This window comes from Lemur catta, chromosome 2, assembly GCF_020740605.2.
Source record: "Lemur catta isolate mLemCat1 chromosome 2, mLemCat1.pri, whole genome shotgun sequence".
Classification (NCBI taxonomy): Eukaryota; Metazoa; Chordata; class Mammalia; order Primates; family Lemuridae; genus Lemur; species Lemur catta.
In genome coordinates this window covers 93,049,316-93,072,844 of record NC_059129.1, presented here as the reverse complement: position 1 = coordinate 93,072,844, position 23,529 = coordinate 93,049,316, and the positions used below count along the sequence as shown (strand labels likewise).

Sequence of the window (23,529 nt, the reverse complement as noted above, 5' to 3'; positions counted from 1 at the left end):
CATTTCCATCACCTGATTATATATTTTGCTTCCCAAGGCAAACAGGTATAGTAGCCTCCAGTCGAGATTTTTTTTCCATCTTTTTGTAGAAATCATGAGTCTGGAAATAATTTCATGAGATACTGTTAGAAGCTACTATTTTTGCTTCCTCCATTCCTGGAAAATGTGTACTTTCAACAAGAAGTTGTGGTCAGGAGTAGTGCCTAAGGAATAAATACAGGCAGAGGAGGGCTACGATGAAATCCTTACCCGAGTGTTTTATATATTTGCCTGAAGTCAAGCATGTCCCTGTCCTTCTTTCGTCTTGGACCTCTCTGACATCTTATATGCCACTCTCCTCATTCCAGGAATAAAAGCTCATCCTCTATGCTGCTCCTGCCCCCACCAGCACCTGCCATGATCTCCTCAACCTGTTGTGGTCTGCAGAAGATGATGTTCCTGGGATTGGCGTCAGTCTCTGCATTTAGCTGATGCCTGAGCATGACGGTGACCTGGTCTTCCTGAGGACTTGATATTTGTTTCAAATTTGTTTAGATGGCCTCCCAGAAGATTCACTTAGGAGAACAAGCTCTCCCCTGGAAAAGAAAGATTTGAGATGGTCAAGCTATCTGAGTAACTACTGTAAAACAAGCAAGCTATAAACAAGGGATAGTTATATTTTATTGGCCCATGAGTTGTACTTTGCTTGGAAAGGCATATTGTAATTGTGCTTAATGACTTTGTTTTTATACTTTTAATAGGTATAATTTATCCACTTGCCTTAATTTTTTTAAACAATAAGGAGGCACTTGGAAAACATGAAATCATATACTTAATACATACCCACAAAATTTTGATATAGAATAAAGAACTACACATAAGGTAATAAAGATGCAGTATTATTAGAACAAAATGTATTACCATGAGCTTCTATTCTTGAGGGAGAGAAGGCCTTCTCAAGCAAAACACAGAATGAATATACCTTGAATATATCAATAAACTCAGCTATTCAATAGACCAATAGCAATATGCATATAAGTAAAAGACAGGCAACAGAAAAATATTTTAATATATGTAACAAAAAATAAATATCCAAATTATATAAATGCATCCTACAATTAAAATATAAAAGAAATATGGGAAAGTTGCATAAACAGTAAATTCAGAGAAAATGAATAAAAATGCTGATAAACATATAAAATGATCTTTAATCTCACTAGTACTCAGAAAAGAATAAATTAATATACTGAAATTATATTGTTGCCAAATAGAATACCAAAAATTAAAAAGACTGATAATATCCAGTGCTGGAAAAGGTGTACAGAAAAGGAATCCTCTTACATACTGTTGGTGGGAATAAAATTATGTGCAGGTCTTTGGGGAGCTAATTTGTTAATACCTATTAAAATTTAAAATATACCTTTTCATCCTCAAATTTCATTTTTAGACATCCATTCTAAAGAAATACTTGCACATGCACACAAAAAGCTATGAACAAGAATATTATTTGACTTTTATAATTAGAAGTGTATATAAATGTTCATCTATAGGCAATGAATTTTTGAATAACAGGATACAGCATTAGCCTAAAAAACTATACAATCGGCAGAAGCATGAATAAAATACATGTTTACTCATGTGGAAAATTTATCAATATCGACTTTTAAGTTGGAAAAACAAAACATTCTAAAATACATGCACAATTTTTTAATTTATGCAAAATTAAACACAGAAGTCAACATTTTATCTGCACAAGTACATAGAAATGCATCTGGAAGCAGAGAAAAGGTCTGAATGACATATATTAAAGTGAATACAGTGGTAAGGAAAAGAATGTTTGGGGGAGAAGAATCAAGGGGGAGCATTTCTAATTAGACTACATTATGGATTCTTTTTTAAATAAAAATAAGAATAATGTGTAAAAATCAACAAGGAAATAGAGGAGATGGTACATACACCAAACAAAAAATACAAATTCAAAAAAAACCTCAAATTAAAAAGGTAAGTGTGCCACATATGTGTTCATAGCTTATTGTAACTCTCAGAGTAAAAAAACCTAGTCTGATTCAAACCAATAGAGTGTACAAGTGTTTCTCAAAAAAGGAGAGGAGTGTGCTAGGATATGGAGAGTTTTCAGTGTGTTTTAAAATTACATGAGCATTTTACAAAGAACATATAAATGGAAGACAAATCCACATAAGGGGCAGAATGTTGGAATATGAAAGAGAAATAATCTATCTGATTTTTGGAACCATTAAAATGTGGTTACTTATAAACTTCTGACTTTAATGAAGATTTAATTAAAACCCAAGGAAGACTTCAAAACAAAATCTATCTTGGCTTTAAATAACTGCTTCAATTTAATTCAGTGTGAGTAATTATGCCAGGTTTTCTGGAGGAATGAAAAGATGAATTAGATGAAAGACCTCAAGGAGTTTATAATCTAACAAAGAAATGGCAGACATAGAAATAAGCAATAGGCAATGCATGGTTTATGATTTAATTGAGGCATGAGGACTATGGGCACAGATGTTCTATAGAAGGTTTTGTGCATATTTTGTAGCAATAATGCATTTAAACAATAAGCCTAGGACATGGGTCTTAGGATGGCAGTAAAAATGCTATCATTATTGGAGCACAGAGGAGGGGAAGATGAATTCTGTTGGTAGAAGTAGGAAAAAGTTCTTTGAAGTAGGCAATGTTTGAGCTTGCGGAAGATGTTGATTTTCTACAGCTGGTCATGGCACAGTAGGCTTTCCTAGCTGAGAGGAGCCACCTAAGCCAAGACAGGAAGAAAAAAGATATTTCAAGGTTTCATGATTGAAGAGGAAAAAGCCTAGCGTTGGATTAATAGATATGGGGAAATGAGTGGGAGACTCAGCTGGGAAGGTAGGTTAGGCCAGATCCTGCCAGTGTTTGAATCTACTTTATGTTCAGTGGGGAAGGACTGAAGGTCTTCAAACAGGGGAATGATTTTAACAGAGCTGAACATTACAAATATTAAAGTCATAGTCAAAATGGAATTTTCTTTATGACAAACTCATCAAAATATCTTATGTGCAATAGATATTAGCTATATAAGTGAAAAACGAAAAACATTTTGTCCCAAATTTATAAAAATTATAGCATTGAACATTGGGGAATGATACCAACTGGATATCAGACTGAGGTGGGGGGTGGGGGGAGGGGATGGGTGTATGCCTACATGATGAGTGCGTTGCACACTGTCTGGGGAATGGACACGCTTGAGGTTCTGACTCCGGGGGATGGGTGGGACATGGGCAATGTATATAACCTGAGCTTTTGTACCCCCATGATGAGCTGAAATACAAAAAAAAAAAAAAATTATAGCATTGAAAGGTTACTACTTTAACATAATATTTATCTATATTAACGTAACCTAAATATAATATATTAATATTAACATATTTAACATAAATGTTATTTATCAAAAATAATAAAAATTGCAAACTATATAATGATGTTTTTCAGGGATCTGAGAGCTTTAAAGCAGAAGTTAAAAATCAGCCCCTGATAACTCTCTGAGACTAAGTACTAATCTACAAACAATAGTAATAGTGACCTAACAATAGTGCTATGAGGTTTAAATAATACAATAATCTATGCAAAGCCCTTAGCATAGGGCTAAATGTCAGCTATTGCCACTTTTAATTCAAGGTCCATCTCAGAGAACAAAATCTGGGAGCTCTCCTTGGTGCTGACTCAAAGGGTTTCAGAAAATTTCCTACAGACTAAATTATGTGGTGAAAGTTCAAAATATTTTTCAAATTAGTTTGAGATTGTCATTGATGCTTGAGAATCCTTTCCATCTGTACAAAAAGGTTCATGGGGCATTATTATATGAGAAGGTCTCTGAATGATAACAATTCCTTTCTATTTACTTAAGCATTTCCATTTTACTCTATCTGGATGTATCTGGAATGTTGGCAGAAGCCTACTGGTTCTGATAGCACCAGCCTTCAGTAGCAATGTCAGCAAGACAGCTGATGGCTTTGTGCTTCTTGTGGCTTCTATTGCTTCAATTCTAACATAGAGTCCTAAGTATTTAATACATGTGCATGTTTATGTATTTATTCAAAGAATAATTCTAAAACATTAAATCAAAATATTTAATATAAAAGCTGGTAAAGTCAGTTCGACTGTTTCGGTATTTTTATACTGATAAAAAATAAACCTAATTTTTGACTGGAAAAAAATAGGAAACATTTTAGAGTACAATCAAATGGGAAGGAAAGGAGACCTAGTTGTTTAAGAATAAAATGCATATAAGTAAAGGGAAACACTTGTTTCCACTAGATATTCAACCTCTACAAAGATACATTTAGTCACTTTCCCTGGTACCCAGTCCTTTAAATATTCATTTAAATAGCTTTTGGTTAAGACTACCTGGTTTTTAAAATAGTTCTGTTTTCCATGTTAAATATTTGGTGTCCATTTGCTACTAAAAAAAAAAAAAAAAGGTTGGGCAATGTTGTGCCTTTTGAGATACAGTAACATGACAGAAAGTGACAAATGGGGGAATGTGTCACAATGAAGCATGATATATTACAGCAGAGTGATATGCTGATACTCAAAAAATCCATAATATGCATCTTTCTTTATATTTGCTGCTACAGCAGAAGAGATTATTCTTATAGATTAAGGGACTACTGTCACATCTTAGGTAACACAGTAAATATATTTCACTACATTAATATTTCTGTATAAGACTGTCATGTGCTTTTCCTCTACTTCCTTTCTAATAATTTCAGATTAGCAGTAGATGCATTTATAAATAGAATTCTGTTCCTATGCCTGACATATCCAGTGGTAAAACAATATTGTGAGTCTGAGTTCCAAGTCATTAATAAGGGAAAAAGATTAATGCCAACAGTGGACACAAGTATGACTGAATAAGAAGAATAGATTTAAATACAATGGCATTTTGATGATCTCTATGTGATCCTTTATAGAAAAATACAATGCATAAAAAAATCCCTAATTTTAAACTGAAAAAATCAAGATTATTTAAATACATTTTCAAACAAAAATTATACTGTCCTTTTTCATGCCTACTGTAGGTTTAATGTATCTTATGTTATTTGTTCTAAATATTAGCAACCAGCAACATCTAAAATATTCAGTAAAGATGGCTTAGCATCAGCCTTTTAATCTACAACTAAGAACCTCTTGATTTTTTTTTCCCAGAGAGATGTACATATTTCCCTGTTTCTCAAAAAAATTGCTGAGGTATGTTTTGAAGCCAGAGCACACTACAGTCTCTGTTATTAGGCATTAGTGATCCTAATATATATTAATGCCAAAATAATATGCATGGTGAATGCAAATGCAACATTAATGTAAGTTGAAAAGAGGAAGCTATTTTATACTGAAAGTAAAGTTCTGTCAAGATGTTTCTCTTTCAATCCATTATAATTGTGATTTATTTCCTTCAATTTTCACTCTTATTTATCATCAGAAGGGTATACCCTTTGACAAATTTGCACAGTATCAGCTCATAACTACTAGAATATGGCTTAAAGTCAAAAGCCTGTTCTACGTATGAAAAGATGTTATACAAATAATTATGTTTTTATATTTTAAATAATCATCCTGAAGGAATTCACTACTGAGCATTATTGTCTACTACTTTCCCAAGACATTTTGACTCGTGTACCATAAAGTGGATTCTTTTGTCCTTACCAATTTATATTTACCCTATTTATTCAAAGGTAGTTCTTAAAAATAAAATAGCATATGAATTTTTTTCACAAATAAAACACACATAAACAACTCATTCATGAAGAAATCATGAGTTATTCCTTTTCTTGTAGTAAATAGAAAAAAAGTAACAAAAGAAACATTAACTCTTTTCGGGATACATGGATTCATATTCATAATTAAAAATTTGTGGTCCTTTCTCTACATAGGAAAGTCAGTTTAAATTAAAAATGCTCTGGTATTGTAGGCATCATTTTAGGAGTGAAACTCAACTTCCTGCATATAATAAATTAGATTTTTTAAAATTTCAAGTTAAAGGTTCACATTAAGCAAGGAGAATATCTGGCCATAGAGAAGGTATTTTTTCTTGAGGTGAAAATGTCATTCTGTTCTAGTAGAAGAGTGTAAAAACATTAAATGCACAGAATGTTACTCTTTGCAGAAAGGAAAGGAAATTGATTTTATATATGTTTTCTTAGAGATGACATTTTTCCTAACAGGGGTCCACTGAGCAGGACCCTTAACATAAAAGCAGAACTGTATCAAAATTACTAGAAACTTGGGGACAGAAATACTTAATGAGTAGTATAGTGTATATATCATAGTATCAAATTATAAAAACAAAGGATCAAAATATTCTAACATAATTATTATGAAGGGTACAACTCTTATGCAAAATGTACAATTCTGTCTTAGAGAAGGTTAATGTTCCCAGTGCCTATAAAAAGGTAGGTTTTAGCTTCTAACACAATATGTATAAACACATATATATCAAATTTAACAAAGCCTTTATTGTTTGGAAGAACAACATTATGAAAGTCATTATAAAATTGCCATTATCTATACTATGCCTAAATCACTTCACATCAACAACAATTTCAGTCCATTAGAACCATATCTGTTCCCTAGAAAAATGTACCTTATCATATGAAATAAATTAATTCTTCTGTAATGCCCATGGATAAAGAAAATAGAAATATTTTTTCTCTAAATATTTAAATTCAGTCTTAAACATTTGCTATATCCAATCTCAAGATTAATTTAAACTAAAACTTAATGAAACAGTAGTACCCCAATAAAGTAATAGTAGCAGTAGTGTCGGATGGATGAAATCCACATGGTAAATTGCATTAAATAGTATTGAATATTTTAAGAACATGGCTCATTGTGAGATGAATAAACTTCTTATTTTTAAAATCATAAAGCTTTCCACAGTCTCATATTTCTGATCTTGCTTTATATCTCAATGTTTCATATAAGTCAGTATACATAAAAAAATCATATAAGACCTAACTCTGCTGCCCTGAGGAAAAGAAAAACCAGTATTACTGCAACCATAAATAGACATTAGATGGGTTTATATAGCATCCAGTACCTCTAACAGAATAATATTTTGATAAATTCAAATATATCAAAATTATAATAATTTATTATTTATTAAAATGTTTAGTAATCCATAGAGAAATTGTATGGAATTTTATTTCTCTTATTTCCAGCTTCAGGTAACCTGTAATAGTAGATAAAAATTATTTTGCAGTTGTAATTTACAAAATTACATACACGCATACACAGTGTATTTTTTCAAGTTTTGGAGACTACCATAGCAGCCCACATCGCTCTCTATTCTTGTTGGTAATCCTTTGACTTCACGGTCCTTTTCCACACATAGAGCTCTTATCAGTTGGTTGCTTCACCATAGGATGTATAGCCAGTGCTATGCTGGTAAATGTTTAATAACTGGCTCTCCAGAAGGGAAAAAATTCCTTATTCACAGTGTTTGATAATTTCTGTGATGTACAATAGTCTTACTACGGCCAGTTCCCAACTGCCAAAGTAGAGTTATTGAATGAGGACTTAGAAAGAGATTCTCAATAGCACACCATTATATAGTATTTCTACCATACCAATACTATAGTTGTAAATTACCTCAAGATCACAGAAAAATGAAATAAAATAATTTGGAAATAATAAGTTGTATTTATTCATTTTTAATTTAGCTTCCTAATTATAGGCTTATGTAATTTTATTTTTAATAATGGTTATTTAAATAAGCAAAATTCCTGAAAATTGAACAATTGACCCTCACAAGTTGGTATGAGCTCAGCAAACCACTGAGTTTACATCATAAAATCTTTCATAAGTGGTAATTTAAAAAATTTATACTATTTTAAATGTTGTGCTAGATATACTAGTTTTTGCAAGCATAAAATTCAGCAGTCTTATAGTAATCCTATTGGTCATGGCTCTGTCAAATTTCAAGTAGCCAGCATTTTTATGTCTCTTACACCAAAAGAGATATGAATTTTTGTTTTTATAATTTTTAAGCTGATAGAATTATCTCTTTTAGGTCTGATTCTTTGGCCATACCATCATCTTTAGCTGATACATTCCTTATTATCTTTGTTAAATGATTTGTAACCTTGAAAATATTCTGGGCAACGCTTGCTACTTACATTGGCTCACTCCCTGAGAATGAAAGGGGTTGATGGATAGACAATGGATACAGACCTCCTCTGAGAGTTTCACACTGATACGTGAAAAGGTAGCCCTGGAGGTAGGAAAAAGGCTCCTAATTGGTCTGGGGCGAATGTTTTGAATGGGATGTTAATGTATAAATCAGCCGTTATTTTTCTGTGTTACCTCCACTTCTCCTTCTATGTGAAAAAAAATAAGGCAATGGATTCAGAGCACGTCTCTTCACTTTTCTAATTTAAAAACTACCTTAGTGGCATATGACTATGTTGCTCTCTCATCTGTTGCCTAAACTGGCCCTGAAGCAGCAGACAGGAAGACAATAGGTTTGGTCAATGAAACATGAGACAAATGTATTATGGCATTAGAATTCCTAATGAATCAGTAGTTCCCTAATAACAGGACGCTACAATTCTACCAGACACTGACTTTCATGGCTCCACATCTAACAAAGTCCTTTAAACCTCTGGGAGAAGGTGCTCTTTCTGGCTCAGTGCATTACCTGCTAATCTCCTAAAGATCAAATTTCAAAGAGAGAAAAAATACGAAAAAAGTTTCTTGCATGGGAGGTAGAGAATAAATTAAGATTGGGGGGGGGTTCATGTTTCATCACTAAGTCTTACTATAATTTTAAACTCATTTTGCGTACAGAAATTTGATTTTTTAAAGAAATATTGCTTTATGTTATAATTTAAAAATTGCAAATTTTTTGTTTGAAATTTAACATGTTAAAATCTCATTAATGTTATTGGTATTGTATGCACATATTATAATATCCTGTTAGGATAGGAATAATTGATGATTATTAAGAGTAGTCTTATTTTTATTACCTTTATCAGTATTTTTATTATGCTAATTTCTCTTCTTTCACTATAAGAATCTATTTTAGCTAAAATCCAAGATTCTGACCCTCATCTGTGTTTACCATCAGTGCAATTGGAATGAGTAATTTTTCTTCCACCCATCATTCCCTACGAAAATGTGAAGTTTTCTCATATCACCCGCATCTAAGATGAATGAAACCTGACATATTTATTTAAAGGAGCTTCTTAACTATATCATTACTGCATGAAACAATCTAAGGTTGCTTTTAACATTTCACAGCATGTGAAATTCACTGTGAATTAAAGTAAAATGAGTAACTAAGGAAGAGAAAACATAGTTATTTGACCTATTTTTTTCTCCTTGTATTTGCAATATAGTGGCGATAAGAACCATGAAGCCAGAATTCATCAATGTCTCTTTGTTAACCCTTTAGCAGGAATCCCAATCTTACTGAATGCTGATGTAATTGGTTATGCGCATGAAGTAGAAGAACTGTAAAGGATTTCTTAATTTGTACTCCTTGATTAAATAATTTACTTAAATAGACGACATTAATATGAAATAGTCAGAGATGTAGTTTTTCACAGAATGAGTGTAACCTGAATGATAAAAGCAAAAGAAATAAAAAGCCTACCTATCTTTAAAAATGTTTTCTCTCCTGAAAATAGAAAAACTGATGTTCCCACTATTAAAGACTTAACCGGACAGTTAATTTTAGCTTGTTTTTGTAGCAACTACAAGGCTTTGAAGCAGTATCTCCAAACATTTTAGAAAATTAACCAAAAATATTAAGGCATTGGGTTTTTAAAGCTGCAACTCACTTTATAGTTTTGCTTCATTTTATATATATATATATATGTATTTTTTTTAAAAAAACTCAATTTTTAATAGAATTTACCACATTAAAATTTCAAGTTCAAACTCAAAATCTTACCTATTTAATTGCTACACTACCCTTAGGTAAAGAGTACTTATGGCTTTTTATAATTATTACAGATGAAAAGTTTTGGCAATGTTAACTTCAGGAACTTTGCAACAATAGATATTTAATTTAGAGCCTCAGATACGTACTTTTTACTTAATCCTGGGTAGAACAACATACTCAATCTCTGACCAGTTTGGAAAGCCAATGCTGACTACATAAACTACTATAAGGGCATTTTGCTTACTTCGCTGATTTTAAAGTAAGTGGTAAAATACTGCAGATCTGTGGTACAGTGTATTGATAAAAAGCACATTATATATAGTATGCTCAATAAGTAACCTATTTAAGGTTTGAAAACCAATAAGTTATCAACTCATATATAAATCCCACTACATATTAAATAATCACAAGCTTCTGAAGATCAAATAAAGAACATCAATTTAACCTTTTCACCAGAATTTTGGTTCATGAATCGCTTGACCTGTCTATGGATCAATGGAATAATTATTTTAGTTTGAGTATGCCTCTGTCTCTAATATATTAAGTTATAAAAGTCTAATGTTACTGAAAAATTTCCACCTGGTTTCCATTCCAAGATTTTAAGTATATATTAATGTGTGTGTTCACAGAAGAGTGACCAGGAAATGCTGTCATTACTGCAAAAATAAAGTAGTTAAAATAATAAGTTTTTGAAACTATACTATAAAGCACGTTCTTAAGTAATTTTAAGACTTTGAAGTATATAATATAGACCAAAAAAATTAAGAAAGGCAGAAATATGTTGAGAAATATCAAAATATAAATGCTTTAGTGTTTTTAAAACCTACATATTTCAGGCTATGTGAGCATGGCCTTGTTTATATAAAATATATTACAGAAATCAGTCTAGATATGATGAAGTATTAGAATCTGACTGTGGATTTGGGCTTACATTGCTCTTTACATTAATTGTGCAGAAGTCAAGGAGATTCAGTGTAGTTATAAAAAAGTCATTTATCTTCTGGAAGATTCCTGGGAATTAGGATACTTTGGTGTGAGGTGGGGAGGTGGTTAACTTTTTCCTTCATGGTTATTAACTGAGCTAACACACGAGGATAAACCTCTCACTTATTCTGAAAGTTCTGGAGAAAGGGAATGCAAAAATGGAAAAAGGACAATCTTTGTGATCAGAAAGTATTAAAGTCTTTTCTATGGAACTGCAAATTAATTTTTCTACAATGGAAAACTGATCATGGTACTCTCCTAAAATCCTAAATTGATCATTTATAATTTTATTTTCCTTATGGTTTTTGCCCTCAGTGGATTTGTTAGGTAGACAGTTAGGAACTCTGGCTTTTCTCAGGACGAGGGTTCCCTGCTTTGGTGCTGTCTTGAGCAATTGCTCCACCTGGGAAGAAGGATAAGGGCGGATACTCCATTTTGGTGTTGCCCCACCTTTAATCCTATCCCGAGCAACCGCTACACCTGGGGAAGGAGAGAATGCTTTATCAGTCAGGGAATTCCCCAGCCCAGGCATGATAGGATTTGGAAAGTGACCTAGAGTAAACTAAGGGTAATTATGTCATTAGCTTAAATATACATTATCCATTACCCCTCCCCCAGGTGGGCTTTCAGAGAGGGAGCTCCTATATGCAGCTGGAATTTTGAGGACGCCTGTTGATCATCTGGTAATATCCCACACCTCCCAAGAGCCCTCCCTGGGACTGGGCCAATAAAAGGAAATAACCTGAGAGAGAATTCAGAGAAAGAGAGTGAGTGAGAGAGTGAGTGGGTCAGTCAGTCAGAGAGTGAGTCAGTCTGTCTCCACTCACGGAGACAGATCCATTGTATTCTACAATAAAGAGCTGCTCATGTGAAACTGCTTCCTGCCTGAGGTTATTCCATTGCATTGGCCTTGCCGGTGATTTTTCCAAGCAAGGAGTCAGAGGACCAGGATAATAGTCTGGACTTGACACTTTGCTGTGTCTGGTCATTCTTTGGCCAAGAGCACACCAAGAACCAAGGGCAGACTGCCACCCTGACAAATCTTCATAACTTTCAGAATAAAATCTATGCTTTTTGTTTTCCAGAGTAAGGTTTGGGTCTGAGTCCTATCTCCTGGCTCTGATTTCCCATTATTTCCATCTTCCATGCATATTAAACTGTTTGAAGACATTAAATATGCTTTGCTCTCTCAACTCTTCCTGCTTTGCACACACACTAGTTGAAATGCCCCTTCATTTCAAAATTTCCTTCAAATTTTCCCATATTACCTGCTTTGAAACTTTTGCATAAGTCTCACTCCTCAAGATTCAGTTCTAATAGACCTTACTCAGTTATCTTCCCCAATCTTCCTCAAGTTCCTCATTCCCCAGCTGAGTAAGGCATTCCTCCTATAGGTTCTCATAACTGTCTGTTCACATTTCTATCAAAGAATATAATGATGTTGTACGATAACTATTAATTTACTTGTTTTTACACTGCAATAAAATATACCTCCTAAGGCTATGACTTTTAACACCCAATCCCTAATTTTTAGCTCTCAACACAGTATCTGACACAAATCTTGGAATAGTATGTTAAATAAATGGTTGCATTGTCTTGGAAAGAGAGGGTAGGAACCATTAGCAAATCTGCCATTTTGGAAAGGAAGAATTGGGAAAAAGGCTATCAAAAGTAGAAGCAATCACAGCTTAGAAGATCCAAGGCTTTGGTCAAATTCCTTGCCAGAATGGATTTTTTACTTAAAAACAGGCTCTAGTAGTAGATTTATATCCTTGGAAGGACCACATGCCCCATTTCATAATAATGCTGTTACAGATGGCTCTGCAAGAATGATACCTGCTCCCAGGATTGTTTCTGCTCCCAACCCCAACCCACTTACAGTCCATGTGTCTCAGGGTTCTACACTTAATTCCTCTCTTTGAGCTTTTCCATAAGCTATCAGGAGAGATGCACCCTTTCTTAAAGAATAGTGAGATTTAAAGAATATGTATGCTGAAAGGGCCAACACCCATCCAGTTCCATCTAGTTACTGTATGAAAAGACCACTCTAGGACTGAAGTCTGTAAGGGATAAACTCTTTTTTAAAATTATTTTTATTTTTAATTGCAGTTTTAAAACCCCACATAATATGAAATTTACCATCTTAAGCATTTTTAAGTGTACAGTTCAGTAGTGTTAAGTGTACTCACTTATTTGCATATCTCCAGAACTTTCTCATCTCACATACTGAAACTCTGTACCCATTAAACAACACCTTTTCCCTCTCCTGCTAGTGTCTAGTAACCATCATTATTCTTTTGGTTTCTATGAATTTGACTACTTTCGATACTTCATGTCAATTGAATCATACGGTATTTTCCTTTTTGTAATTAGCTTATTTTGCTGAGCATAATGTCCTCATGATTCGTACATGTTATAGTATGTGTCAGAATTTCTTTCCTTTTTAAGGCTGAATAATATTCCATTGTGTATTTGTTTACCACATTTTGCTTAGTATCAATATTTCATCCATTAATAGGCATTTGGGTTGTTTCAACTTCTAGGCTATCATGAATAATGCTGCTGTGAACATAGGTGCAAGATATCTCTTTAAGACCTTGCCTCCCACCTTCGAGTGCCGATGAAAGAAGAAACTTGGTACTCTGAACACTTCCTGCATGAGGGCCTCCTCTACCCTGCATTTCCTGTAGAAGATGAGGTGCACTGAGGTGTCATCTGAGAGCACTGAGTGTTGGAAAACATTTGTGCTCAAAGGTGGGAGGCCAAGCTAGGAAGGAGGATAAGAGGATGCCAGATGCAAACATCGCCTATTTTCTTAGAACCAGTCTTGGAGTAGGAAAATGTGAGAATTCCTCTATGCTGGAGTAGAGGGACTTCTGCCCTACATCTCAAATCTCAAGGTAACAATAATAAAGACAGAATAGTGATTAGAGCTATGAGGTGTTAGGTTATTAAGCATGAAATGTCCAATTTTTTAAGTACTAAATTAGATGGTTGATATCTCTGACATTTCACTTTGATACTTCTTGTATTATGTTTATTGTGAAGGTATATCCTCAGTTTTTCAAACACACATTTTGGCTTCTGATTATCTTTCAATTTTTTTTTTTTTTTTTTGAGGCAGAGTCCTGCTCTGTCACCCTGGTTAGAGTGCCGTGGCGTCAGTCTAGCTCACAGCAACCTCAAACTCCTGGGCTCAAGTGATCCCCCTGCCTCAGCCTCCCAAGTAGCTGGGACTACAGGCATGTGCCACCATGCCCGGCTAATTTTTTCTATATATTTTTAGTTGTCCAGCTAATTTCTTTTCTATTTTTCAGTAGAGACAGGATCTCGCTCTTGCTCAGGATGGTCTCGAACTCCTGAGCTCAAACGATCTGCCCACCTCGGCCTCCCAGAGTGCTAGGGTTACAGGCATGAGCCACCGCACCTGGCTCAAATTATTTTTTATTGAACAATTTTTGTGAAACTATGGATAAGTAAAAAATTCGTGTTATTTTTGAATACGAGTTCTGTCGTGGAACCAATGCATTGCAGACAGTTCAAAATATCAACAAATTGTTTGGGAAGGATGTGGCTAATGAACCCACAGTACGTAGATAGTTTGAGAAGTTCTATTCTGGTGATTTTAGTCTTGAAAATGAGCCACAAGGGTGACCTCAAACCAAGGTGTATAATGATTAGCTGAAAGCTGTAGTGGAAGCAAATCCATCTCAAGCTACACGTGAATTAGTAGCAAAGTTTGATGTTACTATTCCAACAGTATGGGGCCATTTGAAACAAATTGGTAAGATACAGAAGCTGGATAGATGGGCACCCCATGAATTAAACAAGTGTCAGAAGAGAAATCATCTTGAAGCTTGCCTTTCTTTGCTGTCACAACCTAAAGGTGAAACATTTCTACAACGTTTTGTTACATGTGATGAAAAATGGATTCTTTTTGACAATCACAAACGTCAGCACAATGGTTAGATAAAGATGAAGTGCCGAAACACAGTCCAAAACCAAGTATTCATTTTAAAAAAAGAGCAGATGGTGTCTATCTGGTGGTCCAGCACCAGGATTACCCACTACTGCTTCATGAAACCTGGTCAATCCATTACAGTGGATGTCTACTGCAACCAATTGGATGAAATGATGAGGATGCTTGGAACTAAACAGCCAAGATTTGTCAACAGAGACAGGCCAATCCTCTTGCAAGACAACACTCGACCACATGTCTCACAAACAACGTTGTTCAAACTATAGAGGCTGGATTTGGAAACTCTCTGTCATCCACTGTATTCACCAGACCTTGTGCCAACTGATTACCACTTCTTCCACGCTTTGGACCACTTCTTGCAAGGAAAAATACTCAGTTCTCAAGAAGCTGTGGAAAACACCTTTCGGGATTTCATTGCCACTTGCTCCCCAGGCTTCTTTGCTGCTGGCATAAATAAGCCACCACTAAGGCGGCAAAACTGTGTTGATAGTTTAGACGCATACTTCGATTAATTGCAGTGCTTCTTGTTTGAGATAGAATAAACTATACTTTTGATTCGAAATCAGACATTTCATAATTAATGACTTAAATAATTATTATATAATGAGAGGATGGCAGGAATGGAGTATAGTCAGAGAGGTCCATGTTAAAAATTAATAGATAATACAAACTTGAAAAATGAAGAAAAAAATCAAATGTTAGCAAGATATTTAGAAATATGGTGACATTATAAGAAACAGAAAGGGCTAAATGTGATATAGGAAGAAATAGCTGCATTTTTAAAAAGTAATTACCTTTGATAAACTGAAATCTGAGGTGGGCAGAGGTGGGTGTGTCTGCATGTTGTTTATAAAACTCATAAAATTTTCACTTAGAATCATATTCATTTATAACTTAGATGAAAATAGAAAATAAACTTAAAAACAGAATGAAAAGCACCAACATTCAGCATGAACCCTCACACATGCCACTGTTCCATAGTCCCCCTTACAGGTAACTTCTAAAAAGTTAGGAGTACATATGTATGCATACATGTGTGCACCTATGTATGTGTGGTATGTAGGGAAATGTGTTTGTGTGTGTGCCTATGTGTCTGTGCAGATGACTGTTTTAACTAAATGAAACCCTCCTATAATTCTGCAACTTTATCTTTTCAGAACATACCAAAGGTAATTTTTATTCTTTTTGTGTGACTTAATTATATCATGTATGTTCATTTAAATAAATAAAATAGTCATTCTTCTGATGATGGATTTCATATACTTTTTAAAAATTACTTTTGTTCTCATTTGGGGGAAGTATTTTTCAAATAAATGAGTATAAATTTATTGAATATTGATTTAGTATCAGGTACTATTTTATGGCCACAAAAATGAAAACTAAAGTGAGAGGCAGTCATTTAGATAACTATAATGCCAAGTAAAGTGTTCCATGGAAGTTTGGCAAAGAATTTATAATAATATAGTATTATGGAGTGGAAGTTCATGTGACTGTCCACTTCCACAAGAAAAATACTATAATGGCAGAAAGGTGATAAAACTATACAGAATGTATCATATTAGTCAAAAAAAGAAACATAAGTTCATTTATTCTCCAAGAAAGTAACAAACATATGTTTCTTGGGGGAGGAGGTTATAAATTTCATTTTTAAAAGAATTTTTTGAAAGTTTTTAATTTTAATTATTATGGATGCATATTAAAAGCTCTGAGCAGTTTGGTGTATCTCAACTGACCATAATTTGCTAAGGAGGAAAATAGGGAGGGGAGAACTTAAGAAGAAAAGGAGGATGAGATGAAAAGATGGAAAAATAAATTTAGAAAACTAAACTTTTTTTCTACATCGGTATCCATTCTCATAGGTGTAAGTCTTACCGGATTTAAAGATGCCTTTAAGGCTAACATTGGTCATGTGTTATTTCAAGAAATCCAGAAAACAAAATGTAGGTGATAGAGGTAGTTTGCTAGGATTAACTTCATGAGATCATGTATGAAATAACACACTGAAAACAAGGTAACCAACTCTGATGGTGCTCTGAACTTAACCAATATTCTTAAAGCAGTTATATAGAAATTGCTAATATATTTTGATATTATGTTAATGAGCACAATCTGAAAGCTCATATGAACAAAGAAAGTCCTACTAGTTTTCACTGTACAAAGGAAAAAACTGTTGGTCTAAAAGGAAATCAACAAAAAACTCCTATAGCTAAACTTTTTAGTAATTCTATTCTAGAGCCACGACAAAGATGTCTGTTATCTAAAACAGTAAATTAGAGGTACAGCTCTAACAGAGAAATATGGTGCTGTGAAAGATCAAACTTGGTATCTATAAACTCAAGGGCATGGTCAAAATCAAAGAAGAATAAGAGATTTGGCCCCAACATTGCAATTAAATTCAGTTTCCATATTGAAAATGGCAAAATAGTGTTGCAAAAATTTGACGTTAGATTTGAAAAATAGTGATAGTAACTGATACTTCTGTGTTTAACCCTATATCATTTTTGAGAATGATCACTAAAAGTTGTGCCAAACCTGTAGATAAATGGGGGGAAAACCTCAAGTTCAAAAAGCAAATTGCAAACATAAAATGCTATCATTAGAAGAAGGTTCCATGCCTCACAGTCCATGAAATAAAGCACTATAAAGAAAGCGATTTCTGGGCAGCAGATTGCTGGTTTAAAAAAAGCTTTCCTTTAGATGTCTACCCAGTGTGATATAGACATAAAGAAACAGAGAAGTGGAGAGCCACTTAATGTAATTTAATTTTACTTTTCTTTTTAGTACACAGATATGCACAAATGCATACACAAAATGAATATAATTTTCTTATATTCAATTTTTGTACCTTTTGGTCAAGAGGTCACAGGCTTATGAATTAGGCTGGTCTAGGATTAAGTTTTGGCTCTGCCATCTCACTCTGTATGATGTTGAACAAAGTGCTTTTAATATGCTTAACCTCATTTTCCTCATATGTAAAATGAGCATAATAATAATTCCCATATCAAAAATTTATTATTATTCTTAAATAAGGTAGTATAAAGCATACAGCCAGTGCCAGGCAAATGCTAAATGATAACTATTTTTAAATAAAAAATTATTCTGATACTTGTTAAAATGGTTAGGAAGACTTTATTCAGGACAATTACAATGGTAGTATTGCAATACAAAAGGGAGATCTGGGCTCAACTCCAAATCTTTGCTAAGATAGCTGTGGATTTGTAGCCAGGGAGCAGAGTGATGGGGTCAGTGGATGGAAAATTACTAAGAGGAGACATCAAGAGTAGCAAGATTCTTGCTAAACTGGCCTAACAGGATTCTTTCTAAAGACAGGCCATGGTCTTAGATATCAAAGGTAGGAGATGAAGAACTTTATCAGAGACAAGTCAGGGATTCTCTGTAAACCAATTTAGTAAGATTCTTGCTAAGATTGGACTGGGCTGGCCCAGGGCAGGAGGGAGGACAGAGAGTGGGGACAAAGTCTTAGCCTAGTCAAGAAGAGGGCTCAGAAGACCTTGACTAAAGTTTGATCAAGGAGAATGTCTTTGTCACTATAAAATAACGTCAAACATACCACTAGACTTTCAATTATTTACCTTTGTCATATTGCTCTTACTCTTCTGAGGAAGTCCAAATATTTTTATGCCTACATTGTATGTTTTGCATGGTTTTCTTTAGGATTTTAGCTGTCTGTATTCATAATGCACACTGTTTTGCCATACCTCAGTTTTTATTCATTGTTATAAAATCTCTACAAGTTTAGATTGCCTGTTTCTTATGTTTTGTCACCTCCAGTAATAAGACTTGAGGTGATCTTAGTTTTTTCCTGAGCTTGTGAAATATCTACATGATTGTTTTTACAGTGTTTAAAAATGTCCAGTATATACTCACACTAACAATAAAAACAAATTAAAGAAGCCAGAGGACATATAAAACATTATATATATATGTTTTTTCAATTAAAGCATGATTTTCTTCATGAAGAATCAAAATAAAGTTAGAATTTTTTTTTAAAGTTAGATATCCAATTTGCACATTAGGACATTTTATTTTACTACAAAAGGGCTATGGCTTTATATTTTGTTTTATGATGTCAATAAGCCCATTATGGTGAGCAGGATGCTATGCTAAATTGGCCATAACTTTTTCATGATATGAATTGGTGTTCACACAAAAATATATTTTTAAAAACTATGAGTATAAAATAGTAGTATACTGTAAATAATAATGATTTAAAATTATCCATTAAGACTTTTGCTTGCCAAGGGTCTAACAATTTTTATAACTCCTTTCTAACTTTTCATGTGTGCATTTTTACTTTAGAAAACATCTACCAAAACATCTCGACTTTCCTTCTACATCAATGTTATGGTTTTACATATTGCTAAATCTCAGGCAGATAAACAGATTCAAATAAAATTTGGTGATAAAAGAAAACAGCACCTACTGTATGTTGAGAATTTCGATGGCAACTTTCAGCCGAATGTGAATTAAAATGGCTAGGTTATAAATCCCCTGAAAATAAGGTTTATAATGGAAATGCTGACAGGCATTTAACGATAGCAGCAGTAGCTGGCACCACTGTAATAAAAGGACTTAAATGAAAAAAAAAAATGTGTGCCTCACAAAGACATGTGGATTTCAGGGTAAAGCTGTATGCAGACTCAATGTAAGGATGGATGATAATATGCCTCGGCAATTATGATGCACGGGTGTTAGTAACAAAGAATCTTGAAATTCAGCTTCCAATCAAATTGTGAAAGAGTTTAAGGAAAAACCTGAATGCAACATTCTTTAGTTCTATTACCCTGGCACCATCATCCTCTTATGAATATATTTTATTCATGCTCTAGTATAAGAGCAGAGAAGACCTTAGTCAGAAACTGACTGCCATAAAAACAAGACGGATATTTCAACAGTCAATCCTTTGGAACCCTCATGTTAATGAATCATTAAAGCACTGGTTAAGCATTAGGTAAGAGAAAACAAACAACCTTATTTGCAGGGGCACTGCTGGATTCCTATAGTCATAAAGTTCATAGTTCCGTTTCTTTCAGATTCCTCCCTAGAGGGGACGATAACCCTGAGTAGCTTCTCTAAAACATGTGCATATTGGAAGTGCACCCTCTGATTATATCCAAATAATAAATTAGTGACTTTGTTTTCTTTTTTCTTAACAGTAAGCCAGGTATCAACCCATTTTTTTACTCCTGTTTTTAAATTTAAACTCTTTTGGTGTTTCTAAATAAAGAAATGAAAGTAAAAAGTGTCATATTTTTCCTGATTGTGGCTATAAAATAAAATAAAAGGGGTTTTATGTCTGCCAAAAAGCAAACATTAAAAAAAATCTCTTCATAGGTGCCTATAGATGCAAACTGGTCATTAGTAGATTCTTGTTTCTAGACACCTATGCCCCGGGTTACTCCCCAAGAGCTCCGCTCTGTAATTCTTCTGACAAATAACAAGCTCTTTGGTTATTTTGGGAGAGGATCTTCCCCAGGAATAGGATAAAGGTATACTGGTGTGAGTGTCTGTGTATTCTTTTTTCATACCTATAAATCCCAACCAAACTGTCAAGGTTGACGATCCAAAACGATAATCAAAACTACTTTTTACATTCCTTCTTGTAACTGCCGCAGGCAAGTTTTAAAAGATTTGCTAACAAATCCCAAAGAATAGCTGGTATTAAATATTTGATATAGCCTGAAATGAATACTGTGGATATAAAATTTAAGTCATATAGCTCTTTAATTTCTTATCTATAGGTAAGTATAGTAATATATGTATGTGAGTGATTTAATTTTCAATTATTTAATGGGATTAAATCAATTTTAAAATAATATGTGTGTATACATACATAAAAATTGAAATATAGGTACATATTATTTTTTAATTCACAGAAGATTTGGAAAAAACAAAATAATAAAATAAAAAAACTTGCTGTTTTATAAACTAGATTATTTTAATACTCTAATACCAAAAGCAATACATGAAAAGTCAACAAGTATAATTATTTATAATTATTTAAATTTAATATTTATTATGCATTTTAATATACATTACTAATTTGTATAAACCCATTCTTTGATTTATACCAAATATAAGAAAAAGTGAACAAGCCATACACACACAATGAATTTTTACTAAGTGAACATATTAGTTTAACAGCCTCCAGATTAAGACAAATAACATGTGTGTTGTGTTCTTTGCAGCGTCCCAGAAATATCCCTCTTTTCCCATCCCAGATATCATCAACTACAAAAGTGACCACTGATCTTACTTTGTATTTCTCATGAATACACTGTAAGATGAGGGTTTGGGTGCAGGTGGTATATTTGAGAGGAGATCCCAGGGTTCACAAGTGAGAATGGAAGTGAGACAAGAAAGAGAGAGGTCAATAAAAGGTCCATTAAAGAGTAGGTTAGGCCAGGCGCCGTGGCTCACGCCTGTAATCCTAGCCCTCTAGGAGGCCGAGGCAGGTGGATCGCTTGAGGTCAGGAGTTCAAGACCAGCCTAAGCGAGACCCCGTCTCTACTAAGAATAGAGATAAAAATTATCTGGACAACTAAAAATATATATATAGAAAAAATTAGCCGGGCATGGTGGCGCATGCCTGTAGTCCCAGCTACTTGGGAGGCTGAGGCAGGAGGATCGCTTAAGCCCAGGAGTTTGAGGTTCACTCACTCTAGCTCGGGCAACAAAGTGAGACTCTGTCTCAAAAAAAAAAAAAAAAAAAAAATTATTCATGATGGTGCAAAGAAGAGAGATTCACTGGTTGCACTGGTGTGTGGTATTATATTGTATGAGTATCTTATAATTTATTCATCCATTTCTCTGACAAGGGATATTCACGTTATTTTCAGGTACTATTTGAATAAAGCTGCTATGATATTTTGGTATTTGGTACATCAATCCATACATTTCCGTTGAATACTTACCTAGGAGTGGATTAGCTTGTTCACAGGCATTCCCACGTTCAGCTTTAGTTGATACTGCCTAACATTTTTCCAAAGTTATTACATAAATTTATATTCCCACCAGTAATTTATGAAACTTTCAGTGTTTTCCTTTGGCCTTAGAAGGTCATACTTGCAATTTCCTTTAGCTGATACTTCCTGAAGACAATCTTTCAATATTTGTCAGGAAATATCCTTATATAGAAATAAGTGATTTTTGAAAGATGTATATATATGCATATATATAAATAAATGCCTGTATATGTGTGTACATAAGTATATTTGTATATATATGTATGTATATTTCTAGATTGGTCTTCATATTCTTTCATAGCTTTAAGCTGCCATTTTAATTTCTTCTGGTTTTCATCATTGCTGTGGAAAATTGGCTGTCGATCTTATTTTTGCTCCTTTAAAGTTAATGTGTTATGTTGTTTTATTTTTTCCCTGTTTTCAAGATTTTCTCTTTGACTTCAGTTTTCAACATTTTTTCTATGATATGGTTTGTGTAGTTTGTATTTATTCTGTTTAGTTTCTTGGAAATTTTTGTATTTGTGGCTTGATGTTTTTTGTCAGTTTGAAAAAGTTCTCGATTAAGATAGCTACCAATATTGTTTTTTACCCTAATGTCTCTTCTCCTTTTGAGATCAATTATGTATGTTATACCCTTTTTACTAATTATATATGTGTCCCTTTTATCTGTTATGATATTTTCTATATTTATCCTTTTTTTTTCTTTCTGTGCTTTGTCTCACTCTCACTCTATTGCAGTGTCTACTGTGTTATTAAATCTATCTATTGACATGTATAAAAGGCAGGTCAAGAAATCAACTTCCTTGGCCACATCCCCACTTCTGCTGCTCTGTGCTTAGTATCTGCTTTCTACAATCTTCTCTAACAAGCCAAGGCTTTCTCATTACATTTCTTCTTTCTCCTCCCTTAATAAAAGGCTATTTATCTTGATGAGTACAGCCCTTGAGCATCACACACCAAGTAAGGGATGGCCCAGTTAGAAATAATGTTTCATCTCACCACTCTCAATATATTTAATTATCTGAATGCTGCCTAACTATTATATTTACTTTTCCTAACTATTCTGAGTTTATTGATAAAAATGTCAACTAGCTCGGGTAAAGGAACTAGTTTAGTAGCATTATATCAGAGACCTCCTGATTACCTGATATAGATACCATATTCAATACCACTTGAGAGCTTTTGTGCAAACCAGTATAAATCAATTTTTTAAATTTCTATTTTTAATAATCATGGATAATCCTGTCATTTGCAACAACATGGATGGAACTGGAGAACATTATATTGAGTTAAGCCAAGCACAGAAAGATAAATCTTGCATGTTTTCACTCATATGTGGGAGCTAAATATTAAAATAATTGATCTTACGGAGACAGAGAGTAGAATGATGGCTACCAAAGGCTGGGAAAGGTAGTGGGAAGGAGGCGATAAAGTGGGAATGGTTAATGAGTGCAAAAATATAGATAGACAGAATGAACAATATGTTATAGCACAACAAAGTGATTATAGTCAATAAAAAGTTATGGTATACATTAAAATAACTAAAAGAGTAGAACTGGAATATTCCTAACACAAAGAAATGATAAATGCTTGAGGTGAAGTATCCTGAATGAGATCCTGGAACATGAAAAGGACATTAGGTAAAAACTAAAGGAACT

At 33.7% G+C, this 23,529-nt stretch overlaps 1 long non-coding RNA gene across 1 annotated transcript in view; it reads right to left on the bottom strand.

Annotated features, from left to right (window-relative positions):
- Positions 1–246: 246 nt before the first annotated feature.
- LOC123632201 overlaps positions 247–23,529 on the bottom strand; it is a 76,840-nt gene continuing 53,557 nt past the window's right edge. Inside the window, exon 3 of the long non-coding RNA XR_006733294.1 lies at positions 247–575. This is a non-coding gene — a long non-coding RNA (uncharacterized LOC123632201). The remainder of the gene's footprint in view (positions 576–23,529) is intronic.